The 14330-nt window shown below is 42.4% G+C and overlaps 1 pseudogene; it reads right to left on the reverse strand.

The window, feature by feature from the left end:
- Window positions 1–740: 740 nt before the first annotated feature.
- LOC128327420 (ragulator complex protein LAMTOR1-like) lies at window positions 741–13133 on the reverse strand (annotated as a pseudogene).
- Between the last annotated feature and the right edge of the window lie 1197 nt (window positions 13134–14330).

Here is a 14330-nt window from a genome sequence, read left to right on the forward strand (position 1 = left end):
CCTGGTCCCCAAAAGGTGTTAAAAGTCAGGAGTTAGTGAGAGAATTAGTTCTATTTGTGTGAGACAGCAATTACATTATTTCTTGTGTACCTCTATCTAGTGTGTAATTATAACAAGAGAATATTTAAAGTAACATAAAAAGGGGAACATGTGTGAGACGAGTTAATCAATACATTTGACTGAGGCAGAAGCATCCTGTCAGTGAGGAAAAAGGATAATTTCAGCAGTGCGAGACTAGTAATTAAGCCTGACCCATTGAGTCTCTTGTGAGTTCCATAATACTGATAAACAATGCTAGATTACGCCTGCCTTTACAAATACCCAGGCAGATCTGGGTGTCAATTCACCCTGAGTCCAGGCATTAATTCCTGTAATAAAATGGAACTAGACAGGCCTGAATTCCATATAGTTCTGGGTTGGTAGCTCTGGGTTGAATGTTGGGGTCCCCAACATGACCCCCTCCACACAAGTCACCAGGAAGCTATTCTCCACCCCCTGCCGCCTTCTCCCAGGACCTTCCCTGTGCCTCATGCTTCACTCTGGCGGCCACTGTGGTGCCAGATTCCCACCTCTTACCAACTGAGCTGAACTGAACTAAGCAAGCTCCGTATTCTGGGGTCTCCTTCAACCCTGCACGCACTGGCCTGCCCAAACCTGCACCCCCAGGTAGCGAGAGCCAAAGGGAGAGGGAGAGCAGGCGAGCAGGATCAGCCGCGACTGTCCACAAGCTGCTGTCTCTGTCATAAGTAGTAGAAGTAGGAAATTCGGTGCACCGTATCTGTACAAGTTCCATTGTGGTGACAAGCCAATCGGGGACAGAAAAGAAATAAAGTGGGGAAAAGCAAAAGATAGGGTGGAGCTTGGCACCACGGGATCCCAAACTGTACAACCAGTTCTTCTTTCGCATCCAGTTGGATTTGGGAGAGGGCACTGTAGGCATAGGGAGACCTGCTGCAAGTCTGCAAAGGGCACAGGGTCGCTGGCCAGCACTTGATGCTGCTGGCTCGTCAGCGACGGGAGCAGCAGGAGCTTCTTCCAGTGTATCAGGTTGTTGCTTAGCATGGCCAGCCTGGTGCTGTATTGCCTGGCTCTGTCCATGTACTCGTGCTGCTCCATGCCCTGGGAATCTGCAGCTGAAACATTGATGATGTTGATGGCTGTCTTGGTGAGGATGGACAACAGCATAGGCTGCTCATCTGTCCGGGCTACAGGCAGGCTGTTGCAGTTGGGCTCTGTTCCATTTAAGGACTTGTTGGGTGGGCTGGTGGTTGGCAGCAGGAGGGGCTTGGACTCCTCCCCCTGGTCCAAGGACTCATTCTCGCTGCTGTAGCAGCACCCCGTGGTGAGGGCGCCTGGGCCTGGGCCTCGTCCTGCTGCTGCCACCACCGCTTCTCCTCTAGTGGGTCAGCTGAGGGGGTGAGCGAGACCCCACCACGCCACCCTGCCAGAGTTGATATGGAGAAATAGATCTGGGTGTCATCTAAATTGCTTAGTGCCCAATTTCAAATTAAAAAGGTGGATATATTTTTATTTCACGTGTTTATTGCTTAATCTCATGCTACTGCTTTAGAGATTAGAGTACAGTTGTTGGAGGCTGAGGCTGTACGTTACTCCTTGGAGAATGGATGGTACAGAAATATAGTGACATTCCTATGGATTTTCAAGACCACTCACAAAATAGAAAATATAGAAAACAATAAAAATTATAACAAAATAGTAAAAGCAACAGTCCATTGAGACGGAATGCAGTTAAATTGTAAAAGCTCTTATTTCTGGCTGACATTCGGATTAAGTTACTCATATGTTGTCCCACTGAAATTAATGGCACTACTCTTGAGCCACTATTATCTAGGCAAATTTTATCTGCTGTTTTACTGCCTGACTATTGCTTTTGCTTAGGGTTGTGCATGAACTGAACATTACAGTTCAAGTTTGAATTTGGACCAAATCGTAGGGATGTTCATGAAACATCATTCATAAACCAAATCACGGCACATCCCTTTAAAACATGGAAGAGGTTAGGTCCATACCTGCTCGGCTCTCCTCCACTTCCATAATTGTGGCACTCCCCCCAGCTATGTAGTGGCAGGGCATCTTGTGTAGTGGCAGGGCATTTCCCAGCTTTCCCTACGCAACACTGGCATGCATATAGCCTCAGCGCATGCGCAGAGGCCATTGGCATGGTCAGTGCATGAGGATTCCCCTTTACAAGCAAAGGAGCAGTAGAATCCTCTAAAGGGCAGGGGGTGGCAGCGAGAGAAGTAGTTTAATGTTCTTACTGGCCCGGCAGCAGCTGCCAGTGTAACTGCTCACCACCCTGGTGTAGCCCCAGTGCACAGCAATCCCTCTTCAGTGATGCCCGCACAAAGGCATGTTTGTGGCCTCTGCAGATGCGCAGAGGCCATTTGCCCCCAGCTGCCCTTTCGATCCCAAACCGGTCTTCCCGAATCAGGCTTGGTTTGGTTTTATTGTGGACCGAACCACCTCTGGTGTGGTCCATGATCAAACCTCTGAACCAGCCTGGTTCAAGATCGAACGGTTTGTGCACACCCCTAGCTTTTACTATTGTGATTTTCATTGCATTACATTTTGCTATTTTGTGAGCTGCTTTGGAAATGCTTAGAAATATAAGGCAGAATAAAAACAAAGATCTGAAGCCTAGTAACTTAGGGCTTAAGTACATACCCCATTTGCAATGACTTGCTTGCGCAGGGCATGCTGAAGCTTCTGGGGGCTGCATGGCCCCCAATTCTCCCAGCTCCTGCCGGCTCCGTAATGGAGCTGGCAGTCATGTGGGTGGCCGCTTCAGCTGCCCGGAGCAGACTGCCTGCTCATGTGCGGGGAGAGCGGGCTAAGCCAGCTCTCCCTGCTAACCCTCCACAGGCTTTTCTCACCAATCATGAGAAGAGCCTCATCTTGTAGAATGTGGATCACAGCCATTATATTACAATGGCTCTGCACACAGTGGAGGGGATCTTTTTGTTTTGTTTTGTTTTGTTAAACCTTTATGATTTTATTGAGGTAGGAGAAATGCAGATCATGGAATATGCAAAAAAAAAAAAAAAAAGACCCTCGACATCTGCATCAGCTGTGCTTTGATAGGTAGAACTGTATATTATGGGAGGGAGAATGAAGAGAGCTTGTGTTTGCCATGGTTTGGTCATTTGCAACAGCATCTCCACAGAGAATGGAACATGTGCTCAGGCATCCTGTAAAAACTGAACTATGCTTTTCTCATCAAGAATCTATCTCCAGATTAGAATAGGACTGACTGTGTGGTGTTTATATTTACAAAGCAAATGGCAACACAGTAGCAGTGATGATAATTAATGAGATTAGTAGCTTATTCTTTTGTGCAGAAATGTAGATATGACTAGGATCACAAAACGCCTTGTTCCGCAAATGTACCTGTTGTATCATGAAACATCTCAACACGGGTGTTGGCACATATGATGGGTGGGTGCCATACACAACCTCTCTTCACTTCCTCCCGCAATGTAGAGATCTACCTATCAAAGCAGAGTTGATACAGATGTAAAAGATGTTTGCATATTTGAGGACCTGCATACCTCCTACTTCAACAGAATCATAAAGCTTTAACAATAAATAAATAAATTGTAAAAAATATTGTTTAGAAAGACTTACATTTCCTTTTCTTTATTTTTTAATCTTTCCAATTTTTTTTATGTTACAAATGTTGAGGGGTGTGAGAAGAAACATTAAAATCTTCACACAGCAGAGTATTCTCTGATGATAAAGAAATTTAGTCCAAGAGACAGTAGGTTGAGTTCAAAACACAAATAAAGATTTATTAAAAAGTGAAACATCACTTACTGAGAGAGGGAGACATAGAACATAGGTCTATCAGTGGCTACTATTCTGGTGCCTATGGGCCAACTCCAGCTTCAGAGGGACAATGACTTTGAATGCCAGTTGCAGGGGAGCAACAGCAATAGAGAAGGCATGCCCTTGTCTGTGGGGCTTCCCTGAGGCATCTGGTGGGCCACTGTGTGAAACATGATGCTGGACTAGACAGGCCTTGGGCCTGATCCATGAGGCCTGTTTTTATCATACTCCAACTGGCACTAGCTTTCATGATGATTGATTCTAACTGACTCTTAACTGACCAAGAGATATCTATTAACATAATTCCTCATGCCTATGGTGACCAGAAGAGGTGCTAAAAGCAATGCTTTAGAATTCTCATTTCTAACAACACACACATGCTTAGTTCACATATTCCTCAGCCTCTCTCTCTCTTCTCTAGTTATCAAGCAGACAAACTGTAATACTTATCACACTGCACATGTGACAAAAAGGCCAGCTAATGTAGAGTAATAGGCTTAAATGACTGGGCTGAAGGATATCAATAGTTAAGCAATGAAACAATTGGCGATGTTGCTGTCTTAAAGAGAGAACTGCCAATTCCAAAGTTGATTCCTGAAAATCCGTACCAAGACAAAGGTTCCAGAGTTTCCCTGGAACAAGAAAGCAATTTTGCTTGCAACATTTTATGCAAAGTAATCCCACCCACCCCCACCCCAGTGCAACAAGGGGATCTGTATAACCCTTGGTACTGGTTTCACAAAATAGTTGAGTATTGGCAAAATTGTGAGTGTCATTTTAAATTGGGAACACCCTAGATATTCCTTGACAAAATCTCAAGACTGGTTCATATATAAAGCCTAAAGCCTAGAGAGGTAGGTCATATATACAGAGAGTTGTGGGGTCCTTGGTTTTGTGGGGCCATCTCCACCATGGGTGGCATATAAGTATTGTGCTAGTGTAAAGGCTGTTATGCTATGAAGGAATATAGGAAGTTGCCTTATACTAAGTCAGACCATTGGTCCATCTAGCTCAGGATTGTCTATTCCAGGCCTGCTCAAATTTGTCCCTCCCCCAGCTGTTTTTGGACTACAACTCTCATAATCCCCAGCCACAGTGGCCAATAGCCGGGGATTACAGGAATTATAGGCCAATATCTACAGGAGGGCTGAAGTTGAGAAAGCCTGGTCTACACAGACTGGCAGCGGCTTCTCCAAGGTTGAAGGCAGGAGTCTCTATCAGCTCTATCTTGGAGATGCCAGGGAAGAAACTTGGAACATTCTGCATGCAAGCATACAGGGCTCTTCCCAGAGCAGCCCCATTCCCTAAGGGGAGTATCTTTCAGTGCTCATATGTAGTCTCCCATTCAAATGCACGGATGTAAAGTTTAGCCGGGGAATGGATGGGCTTTGTGCCTGTGCAGAGACCTCATTGGCGTTTCTCCAAGCTCAAAAACTCTCCAGGTGGCAGCTCCTCCCCGTCTGTGATATGCACACATCCCTTTGATCCCCTGCTCCGTCTTTGAGGCTGGTGACCTGTAAGAGAAGAACTGAAGAGGGGAGGATGGGTGGGCATGTCAGAGCACAGATGACCACTAGAAGAACCCAAGTTACAGGTAAGCAACCTGATGTTCTTCAACATGGTCTCTGTGCTTTACACGAACGGGCACATAGCAAGCTGCACCCAGTGCATTTCTTAACTGGTGGTGGGACTCTCAGGCAAAGAGGGACTGCAAGACTGCCACACCAAAGGCAGCATCCTTCCAAGAGATTAACAGGTACTTTTAGTTTTGCAGGAGCTTGGAGCACTGAAAGAAGTTACTCTGTCGACAGGTGAAGAAAGAGTGGGCAGGGAATCAAAGGGACATGCACATATCACAGAGGGGGAGGAGCTTCCACCTGGAGAGTTTTTGAGCTTGGATAAACTCCGACTAGGTCTCTGTGCAGGAGCAAAGCCCATACGTGTAAAGCACAGAGACCATGTTGAAGAACCTCTTGTGCAACCTATTGCACAATTTCATGTGTGAAAATGGTGAACTCCTTGTGCAACATGCATGTGGGTGTTCCTGATATGTAAGATCGGGAAAGGGTAGCCAGATCATGCAACCAGGACCTTTTTACTTATGCGGATATGTCCTCATGTTCCTTATTAATAGTTTCATGGGTAAGAAGGGTGAAGATACACAAGGCTTACTGCTGTGATGGTCCACGACTCAGTATAATCCACAGCTGTCTAAACCCTGTACAAATTGGAATTTAGAATAAGCCCAAGTTAATTGAAGGCAATTCTGCAAAATGTCACTGCAGATTTTAAATAATAACAAAAATAACTTTATAGAGCTTCCCCATAACAAATTGTTCTCTGAGTGGCTTACAAAGTATGAGAATAAAACCGTAAAATAAAATATACAAAAACACACAAAAGCTACCATAAAATAAAACTAAAATGCAAAGGTTTTTGAAAACATTTAAGAACATTTTCATAGGGCTCAATAGTTCAGATTGCTTTATGGAAGCCATATATACAAAAACTTCCATAAACAAATGAGATGATGAGGAATTGTTTTTTATGCATGGCAACAACTCCTTGTTGTTTCATCTTTACCTGAGTTAAGATAATTTGAAAATAAGGATATCCTTTAACCCATGCCTCAACAGCTCTATAATATGTGCAGTTTTATAGATATCTAACTCATAATTTGTTTTATTTCATAGTAGTTATTTCAGATGGCTGTCCTTTTAAGGTTTAACAAAGATTTAACAAAGCACCACAAGAAAAAATACATTTTTATGTTCCACCAAACAACTAGTTTATAAAAAAGAAAATAAGTGTGTGTGTGTGTGTGTGTGTGTGTGTGTGTATCTTGTTAGGACTTGCAGCCACCAGACAGGTTTTGATAGAATACATAAAGATTAGCTTATTTTCAGACCAGTGCTTTCTGAGGAACTGTTTGCCTGCCTTGCTGCATAGGAACAAATTTGCAGCTTAATGTGGTAATACTGTTAAGTCATTAATTGTAATTTTTTCCCACCCATTACTTTTTGTACTTCACAGAACAAATGTGTTTTTCCATCTCCATTATACAGAAAAATCAGAAAATTTATACAGGTAGGATGATGATTGGATTCCTTTGTCATCCTACCTTTCTGGCAGCTATTAGAATTCTGCAGAGAACAGGTGACAGTCGTTAAAATCCACAGGGGACATAGACAAAAAGATAAATTTTTACAGGAGAGGTTTGGGCTATTTCTAAGGAGGGAGATAGGCCATAGGAAGGCAGTAAGATAGGATGCTGTATTCAATGCAATACCTAGCATTACATATTCTGTGTGCCTGTCAGAAAGGTTTGTTATAATATCTTTGAACTGAGCTGAATGGCTGGTTTATTTATACACCTGTGTTTGGTGAATGCAACATCAGTTAATGACTGGCATATGTAAATAGACCATATTTTACACCATCGATAGAACTTCCATATAACTTAGGACAAAATGCCTGTCAATGGAATCAATTCGTACATGAAGCTGCTATGTTCTTGTTCATGCATGTAGCTTCATTATGCGATGATTACAGTCTCAACAGATAACTTGTGCTTGTGAATTGGGCCATCACATGGTCTGCCCTACTAGGCTCAATTTGAATTTGGCTAACTGAACTATTTTCCAAAAAAGGCATAAAACAATTCAGTTATTTCCAAGTTTAATTCTAAGCCCACTGTGCTCCCAACATCATCAGGTCCAGATTCCTTTCCCCAACTGACCTGTGAGCACCTCCCTGCCCCATGCCCCATTACTGGGTTGTGGTGTTGGTATGAGAAGTAGTATCCACACCCTCTCCCACATAAATGATTAACCAGCCCATACAGCTCTATCTGGTGAATGGGCGGCCTGCAGGCAGCACAGATGTCATTTATACCAAGGATGGGTGGGATGGGAGTGAGTGGTGCTGCCAGGATCCAGAGGTAGATGCACCTCATTTGGTGCCCCCCTGGTTTCTTAGGATGAACTCCTACTGCCTCCATCACAAGTATCTCCCCTTCCTTAAACCTGGCTGCTGTGACTGTGGCAGTGGAAGAAGAAACAGGTAGGTCCCTTCTTCCATCCTTGGTGCATGTGTGGCTGTTATTTTAATTTATCATGAGGATTTAATAGGCCACTTTTCAGCCTGAAAGTACACAACTTAAACTAGCAAAACCAAAAACAATATATATTAACCATCAGCAGAATTTTAAAAAAAAATCAAGACAACAGACTAAATGTTCTCATGGATCTAAAATATCTTAAAATGCCTGGGCAAATAAAAAGGTCTTCACTGAGGCTACTGCAGAAGAAGGTGATTCTCAAGAGAGTTGAGACCCGAGCCTACATTGGGCTTTGAAGGTAAAAACCAGAACGATGATTTGTTCATAAATAAACAAGAAGCCAACACAATTGTTTCAACACTGGCAAGATGAACCATTTAGTTAGTCCCAATCAGTAATCTAGCTGAAGTATTTTGTACCAACAAAGGTTTTGTAGCTTCCAAAGGCCAGTTTTGTAGTTTCCATGTCCAGGTCATTACAGTAACCTAAGCAAGGTATTATAAATGCATGGATAACCATCTAAGATATCTCTGTCTAGGAGGGATCACAACTGATATAAGAGTTTACAGTTATGTGTCATGCCTATGTGTCATGCCACAGAAGGACTTGGGTCTCCTGTGATACGGCCAAATCTCAAATCCCTGTAAGCTTTGAATCTGATCCTTTGGAGAAGTCCACCCCATTCAGAAAAGGCTGAACATCAGCTCTTGGGTCGGACGAACTACCTATCAACAGTAAAGTCATCTTATCCAGACTGAGCTTTGGGTTATCCTAAAGCTCTTTATCCTAAAGCCCCTATCCACTCCATTACTAACCCCGGTTCAACAACTTGATAGTTTCATCTGAATTTGAGGAAAGATGTAGATTTAGCATATTGATGGCACCTCACTCCAAATCTCTGAGCAGTTTCATATAGATGTTAAGCAGCATAAGGGACAAGATAGGTCCTTGCAGCACCCTGTAGCATAAATTCCATGAAACAAAGCAATATTCCCCCCAACCCCACCTTCTGGAAATGACCATCCAGGTAGGTGCAGAACTACTGAAGTGCAGAACGTTTGATACAGCTTATACACATGGATTCAATGGTACTGAAGGTCAGTGAAAACTCCAGGAGAATTAACAGGGTAACACTTCCCTTGTCTTTCTCCCAGCATGGGCTAACCAGGGTGACCAAGGCTACAATGACAAACAATGAATCTACTCTCATTTGCTACCAGAGAATCTACACTCAGAATACCTCAGAAACAACAAAATCCAGTACCCCATGGGCTTGTGGGTATGGGGGTAGTTGGCACCCTATGTGCACTATACCACCACTCTCTCTGGGCCACCCCAGTGTCCCCCAAGTGGAGTTATGGGGCTGTTGAAACTTCCATTATTCCCTGGGGGGGAAGCTTAAAGACACACGAACTTCACAAATTCTTTAAAAATCATCCCTTTGCCCAATTCCTTTGAAATCTGGAAGGAAGCTGGCACCCATTGGGGCACTACCACCCAACCCACTATTCTGCCCCCCAAACGCCCTTTCTGCCCCGAGTCTGCCCCAAAGACATGTTGACTTCAGAAATTCTTTAAAAATCAGCCCTTTGCCCAATTCCTTTGAAATCTGGGTGGTAGTTTCTTTGCACCCATTGGGCACTACCACCCAACAACCCACCCTGGGCCACACTGGTGCCACCCCACCAGGGAGTTCTAACTAAGGCTGCTGAAATCCCCATTATTCCCTATGGGAAAAATCTTAAAGATGCATAAACTTCAAAAATCATTTAAAAATCAGCCCTTTGCCCAATTCCTTTGAAATCTGGTGGTAGCTTCCACCTATTGGGCACAACCCCCCCCTTTTGGCCCTGTGACCCAAATCAATCCAAATCAATTTGGATTTGGAAAATTCAGGTACAAACACTTGGTAGGATCCTTTTCTTCAAGTACCTTTTCCACATTTCAGTGGGGATGTGCGAATGGGTTCCAATTCAGACCCGTTTGACATTAAGCATGGCCGATTTGGTGGTTCGATGTCAAACCGGTACCTGTTTGGCCCGATCTCAGACTGAACATCCCCCGGTTCAGGTTCGGGGATTTGTTTTAATTGCCATGAAGGTGAGGCCCAGAATGGCCCAAAGACCACCCAAACTGGGCTATTTGTGAATAAACAGAGAGCGACGGGGGAGGGAGAACCTCTGGAGAAGCCCCTGGAGTGGGAGGCAGTGAGTTTTATAACTTTAAAATATTTTTTTAAGCAAGTTGTAAAAGTTATGAACAACATTAAACCCCGCCCCCATTTCCTCTAAACCCTCTAAAGGGCATCTTCAAGGGCATAATCTAGGCCACAATACAAGCACTTGCCAAGTTACAAACACTTGTACTTACAAACAAATCTCCATAACATTTTATTTATTTATTTATTTATTTATTTATTTAGTTAGTTAGTTAGTTAGTTAGTTATGTTCAATTATATACCACTCTTCATTAAAATTATCTCAAAGTGGTTTACAATATAATTAAAACAATGCATAATTAAAATACAAAGGTACAGATGATCTCAAACATTAAAATATATAATACAAAAGCACATTTAATATAAATATAAAAACAATCTCTATATAAAAATGTAATATTTTTTAAATTTAATAACCAATAAAATAATAATACATAACACAAAGCAGAAGCAGTACAAAAAATACTCTCATTCAAAAGCCTGCATAAAGAACCACATCTTTACTTTTTTCCTAAAAACTGTCAAGGAGTCTGAGGAGCAGATTTCAGCCAGGAGAGCATTATAAAGCCTGTTCCTAACTTAGAAGTACCAATCTGCACATACAAAGAAGTCATAACTTTTGGGAACTAACCCTGTTTAATAAGGTTTTCAGTCAGACCTATTTGGAGTTCACCATAACTGTTCTAATTTTAACTTGGTACTATTGTGTTATAATCCGTTTTATTATGCTGAGTCTCTTTTCTTATATGTAAGCATGTAAGTATGTATGTTTTAGCTATGCACTGGTCCATGACCGTAATAAAGGACTGACTGACAGGGAACGATATGCATTTTGTGTTGGGTTAATCCTTGTTTGGGTTAATCTAGTAAAACTTTATTTCGGTCGTAGACCAGCAATACAACAATATTAAAATAATAATGATAATAACAATAATAAGATGATAATATAAAATCAGACTACATTTATACGCATTTGGCATATTATATAACAATATTTGGCCACGATATGAATAACATCTGGATTAGGATTAGTGAGCAAATAGTTCAAATAGAAATCCTCTCCACGACCCGGAAAATTTATCAAAAGTGGGGCAATTTGTTTGCGTCTTATGTCTCTGTAATATTCACAATGCAGTAAAACATGAGCAGTTGTTTCAACGTTACCAGATCCACAAGGGCATAATCTTGATGTGTATGGTATACCCTGGAATCTCCCATGGAGCACAGCTGTTGGGAGAGCATTTACACGGGCAAGTGTTAGAGCTCGTCTAAATTTTGGAATTAAAATGCTACTTAGATATGTAGCAGGCTTGAGCTCGGTGCACTGGCTACCTATGTAGATGCTACTCGGTAACTTTGCATGATCCATCTGCAACTCCACGTCATGGATACGTTGCACAATTTCTCTTCTGGCCTGATCGAAACCTAATCTAATAAAGTCATTATGAGAGAATCCATATAATAGAAGTTTTTCTGTAATTGCCAATTTCCAATTGGATTTAAAGGAGTCTTCCAGAATTAAATGCACTAAGCCGACTTTCATGAAAACCAATTTTAACCAGTAGAGTATGATAGATCTCCAATAGTGTGATTCAAATCTAACCAGACCCACCTCCCTTCTAATAACAGTATTTGGGACACAACATGGCAGCTGTAATATAGTTCTTATGAACTTAGTTTGCAGTGTTTCTAACGGAGCAAAATTACTAAATGGGCCCAATTGTGCACCATACATTATCTGAGGATACACTTTGGCCAATAGTAATTTTATTGCAACAGGGATGTACAGAGCTCCCCGTGAAAAATGGGTTAATCCTTGTTAATGATTGCTCTGCTTTGCCCAAAGGGGATAATCCCGACTCTCTCTCTGAGAGTAATTTGCTATGTAGAATTAGAAGTATTGTTACTCCCAATTGCTGTCTTTAGAAATTCCACCCTAGGTAGATGTACACAAAAGAAAATGATTTACACCTATAGCTGTGATTCTTCTTTGCTAACACCTTTTAATACCTTCTGGGACCAGGTGCCAGAAATCTGGGGACAGGAGAAGAGGCTCATTTGCAAGCTCAGAGATGCAGATTTGCTTTGGGCAAATCTCAACAGAACAATCTCCTCCCCCAAACAGCAGCTAACAGAAGATGGGATTCAGATCTCCCTGGACTGTACTAATATCCTGAACTAATATCAATAATAAAAAGAAAATATCCAGAGGGTAACAGCAAATTGTCACCTTTTTAGGATCCAGGAAGGATGAGGATACTTTGAATAGACTCCATGGAGATCAAAGGAAGAAACAATGATAAAGAATGGAGCTCACTGAACAGAGAGCTAGCAAGCTTTGCCTAACCAGCAGATCTGTGCTCAAGAGCCATCCCAGAGTTTGCTGCTAAAGCCGCGGGGCTAAAAGCAGGAACTCTTTCCACGGACAGGAATCGTAGATGACCTCCACAACAAGTGAGAAGTATGGACTACCCAGCCATGGTGCTCTCTCTCTCTCTCTCTCCACTTCACTCTGAGCAGCTACCCCCAGCCTGCTTGACTGCTTGATGACGCTTGTACCCCAGGCTCCTGTTCTCCAGACCCCACGTTTCTCCTCCATCTGAAGCCTGCATCGTTTCCAAGCTCCAGCAATGAACAAATCCTTTGAAGCCTTCTTCGTGAACCTGGTGGTGAGATGCCTATTCAACACACAGCCTAGCCTGCTCCCCACTTCCCTCCTCCCCACTAATCACTGCCATCCCTCTCCTAAGCCCTCCCTTCTTTCTTCTTTCCCTGCTTCTCTCTAAATGTTTTATTAGGATTTGTTAGATAGCTTTAATTACTGATTGCACACACATATGTTAGCTAGGCATATTGCACTACACCTTGAATCAGAAACATGTTTTTAATTTGGATGACCTGTTTGAATTTTATCCTGATGAGTAACTTTCTATAATAAAGCCCATTGAACTTTCTGAGTGTCTCTCTCTCTCTCTCTGTTTGCGTGCCCATATCCTACCTGGTCACCATCTCCGAGTTTGTGTATGGTGTGACTTTCCCTCTTAGCATATACAGAGTGCAAAACTAGGTGTAGTTCACAACATTTGAGTTATGGACTTCCAACCTACAAACGTTTAGAACACAATCCATTTTTAAGTTGTACTGGGATAAGCACTGTCTGCTGAGCACTAGCCTGAATGTGGTCAAATGATCCCTTACTCCAACAGTCATCCTCTAAACCCTGCCCGCATTTCCAAGCCAACCCAGTATGCTGAAGGACTTGTTGCACCACGTAGCCAAGCAATCTTGTCTTGTCTCTTCTGGTTGCCCGCTTCAATATTTATCCCTGCTAACTGGGTAAAGAGACATCTTTTTAAAGTGGGGGGACCTCTTATGTTTACCTGTGGAGGGCAACTGTTCTTACTCATCCCAGAATAGAGTCCCTCTAGTGGCTGTTCCTGGTTTCTCCTCTGTGTGTGTGTGTGTGTGTGTGTGTGTGTGTGTGTGTGTTTCGTTCGTTCTTTCTTTCGATTATGAACTCTTTTGGGACATACCTTTTACTATGTGATCTACATTGATAACTTTTTGTTGGCAAGCTGTATTTAAATATTTTAATAAGATGTATTTGTTTAATATTTATAGGCCCCTTTCCCAATTATAAATTCCTTCAAAGCTGGTTATAATTTAAAAAACCAAAAAGCAATCCAACCACTAGTCCAGCCCCAATTATACTTCCTGTCTCTTTTCTCTGCTTGCCTTTGGTAAAACTTCAGCATAAGCATTGGCTCCAGTTCATTTTGGAGGCCTGTGTTCTGCACATGCAGATAGGTGATCAGTGTCTAACATCAGCAGTGCAAACCAACAGATGTGCAAAGCATCCAAAGAATGTGACTGCACTTCATTAATCATAGTGGTAGATCACAGATACGGTGTGCTCTTTTGAAATGTCCTTGGAAACCACTTATTGTAGATCTAGGGCTTTCAAATTTTTTAGTCGGACAACCCATTCCACATAGATTTGGAACCTCTATGTGTTTGCCCCACATGAACTGTGAATGTGCAGCTGTGCACTGTAGGGGAGAATCAGTAATGTTTTTCAGAGAATGGCTGCTATTATTGATGTTTTTATTGAAGAGCTCCTGGTTCACTTCTAAGAAACTCAGGGTTTGGAAGAACACAGTTTGAAAACTACTGCTCTGACTAAGTCTTGCACTTTTTTTTTTTTTT

The sequence above is a fragment of the Hemicordylus capensis genome, chromosome 5 (assembly GCF_027244095.1).
Source record: "Hemicordylus capensis ecotype Gifberg chromosome 5, rHemCap1.1.pri, whole genome shotgun sequence".
Classification (NCBI taxonomy): domain Eukaryota; kingdom Metazoa; phylum Chordata; class Lepidosauria; order Squamata; family Cordylidae; genus Hemicordylus; species Hemicordylus capensis.